This window comes from Orbicella faveolata, unplaced genomic scaffold, assembly GCF_042242905.1.
Source record: "Orbicella faveolata isolate gen_17 unplaced genomic scaffold, um_ofav_v1 contig_2, whole genome shotgun sequence".
NCBI classification, from domain to species: Eukaryota; Metazoa; Cnidaria; class Anthozoa; order Scleractinia; family Merulinidae; genus Orbicella; species Orbicella faveolata.
The window spans coordinates 33,601,918-33,604,763 of NW_028301547.1; positions in this window are offsets into that span (position 1 = coordinate 33,601,918).

Sequence of the window (2,846 nt, forward strand, 5' to 3'; positions counted from 1 at the left end):
AGAAGACGTTGGTCAAAATCACAATGCGCGTAAGACGGTCTCGGCTACTCTTCCAGTCTTAAAGTGAAGTGGGGCTATATTTCGGCCCAGAAGCTCAAAAGTGAGCGTTCAAAAAGTTTTGCTGTATCCATTTCAATGCAAACCAAGGCCATCAGGGGTTACTTAAGAGTCCTCGGGACTGGAAAATATCCCCCAAGTTCCGGTAAATCGAGCCCAAGTTGGTCAAAATCACGATGTGCGTAAGGTGGTCTCGGCTACTCTTTCAGTCTTAAAGTGAAGTGGGGCAATATTTCGGCCCAGAATCTCGAAAGTGAGTGTTTAAAAAGTTTTGCTCTGTCACTTTCAGTGCAAACCAAGGCCATCAGAAGTTAGTTTAGAGTCCCCGGAACTGGAGAATATCCCCCAAGTCCCGGGAAATGGAGCCGCAGTTGATCAAATTCATGATGCACGTAACGTGGTCTCGGCTACTGTGTCAGTCCTAAAGTGAAGTGTGGCTATATTTCGGCCTACAAGCTAGAAAGTGAGCGTTCAAAAAGTTTTTTTGTGTCCATTTTACTTCAAAACAAGGCTATCAGGACTTAGTTTAGCGTCCAAGGGACTGCAAAATATCCTCCAAGTTCCGGGAAATCCATTTGAAGTTCGTCAAAATTACGATGCGCGTAAGGCGGTCTCATCTACTCTTTCAGTCTTAAAGTAAAGTCGGGCTATATTTTCTGCCCAGAAGCTCCAAAGTTGTTCTCTGTCCATTTCACTGAAAACCAAGGCCATCAGGAGTTACTTTAGAGTCCCTTTGACTGGAATATATCCCCCAAGTTTCGGGAATTGGACGCGAAATTGGTCAAAATCACGATTACCTCAAGACGGTCTCGCCTACTCTTTCAGTCTTAAAGTAAAATGGGCCTCTATTTCGGCCCAGAAGCTCGAGAGTGAGCGTTCAGAAACTTTCGTTGTGTCCATTTCACTAGAAACCAAGACAAGCAGGAGTTAGTTGAGAGTCCCCGGGACCGGAAAATATCCCCCATGTTCCGGGAAATCCACCCGAAGTTTGTCAAAATCACGATGCACGTAACGCGGTCTCGGCTACTGTTTCAGTCTTAAAGTGGAGTGTGGCTATATTTAGACCCACAAGCTCGAAAGTGAGCGTTCAAAAAGTTTTCCTGTGTTCGTTTCACTGTAAACCAAGGCCATAAGGAGTTAGTTTAGAGTCCCCGGGACTGTAAACTATTCTCAGAGTTCCAGGAAATGGCGCCGAAGTTGATGAAAATTACGATGCGCGTAACGCGGTTTCGGCTACTGTTTCAGTCTTAGATTGAAGTGTGGCTATATTTAGGCCCACAAGCTCGAAAGTGAGCCTTCAAAAAGTTTTGCTGTGTCCATTTCACTGTAGACCAAGGCCATCAGGACTTAGTTTAGAGTCCCCGGGACTGGAAAATATTCTCCAAGTTTTAGGAAATGGCGCCGAAGTTGATGAAAACTACGATGCCCGTAACGGGCTCTCGGCTATTCTTTCAGTCTTAAATTTAAGTATGGCTATATTTCGGCCCTGAAGCTCGAAGGTGAGCGTTCAGAATGTTTTGCTGTGTTCATTAAACTGCAAACCAAGCTCATCGGGAGTTAGTTTAGCGTCCCCGGGACTTTAAATTATTCGCCAACTTCCGGGAAATCGAGCAAAAGTGGCCCAAAATCACGATGCGCGTAAGGCGGTCTCGGCTACTCTTTCAGTCTTAAAATTAATTGGGGCTATATTTCGACCTAGAAGCGCGAGACCGGGCGTGCGCTAATTTTACCTGTGTCCATTTCACTGACATCTTAGGCCATCAGGAGTTAGTTTAGAGTCCTTGGGACTGGAAAATATTTCCCAAATTCTGGCAGATCGAGCCAAAGTTGCTCAAAATCACGATGCGCGTGAGGCGGTCTCGGCTACTCTTTCAGTCTTAAAATGAAGTGGGGCTATATTTTGGCCGACAAGCTCAACACCGAGCGTGCGCTCCTTTTGCCTGTGTACATATCACTGAAAACTAAGTTCATCAGGATATAGTTTAGAATCCTCGAGACTGGAAGCTATCCTCCAAGTTTCGGCAAATTGAGCCATACTTTCTTAAAATTACGATAAGCGTGCGGCAGTTTCGTTTACTCTTTCAGTCTTAAAATGAACTGGGGCTACATTTCGGCCTAGAAGCTCGACACCGAGCGTGCGCTCCTGTTACCTGTGACCATTTTACTTAAAACTAAGGTTATCAGGAGTTAGGGTAGAGTCCCTGGGACTGGAAAATATCGCCCAAGTTTTGGCAGATCGAGCCATAGTGGCTAAAAATTTCGATGCGCTTAAGGCGGTTTCGTCTACCCTTTCAGTCTTAAAATAAAGTGGGGCTACATTTCGGCCTACAACCTGGAAACCTAGCGTGCGCTCCTTTTACCTGTGTCCACTTCAGTAAAACCTAAGGCAATCAGGAGTTAGTTTAGAGCTTCCGCGACTGGAAAATATCCCCCAAACCCCGAGAAATCAAGCCGAAGTTGAACAAACTTACCATGCGCGTAAGGCGGTCCCGGCTACTCTTTCAGTCTTAAAGTGAAGTGGGGCTATATTTCGGCCCAGAAGCTCGAAAGTGAACGTTCAAAAAGTTTGGCTGTGTCCATTTCACTGAAAACCAAGATCTTCAGGAATTAGTTTAGCGTGCCCGGGACTGGGAATTATTTCCCAAGTTCCGGGAAATCGAGCCGAAGTAACCCAAAATCACGATGCGCGTAAGGCAATCTCAGCTACTCTTTCAATTTTAAAGTGAAGTAGGGCTATGCTTCGGCCCAGAAGCTCGAAAGTGAGCGTTCAAAAAGTTATCCTGTGTCCA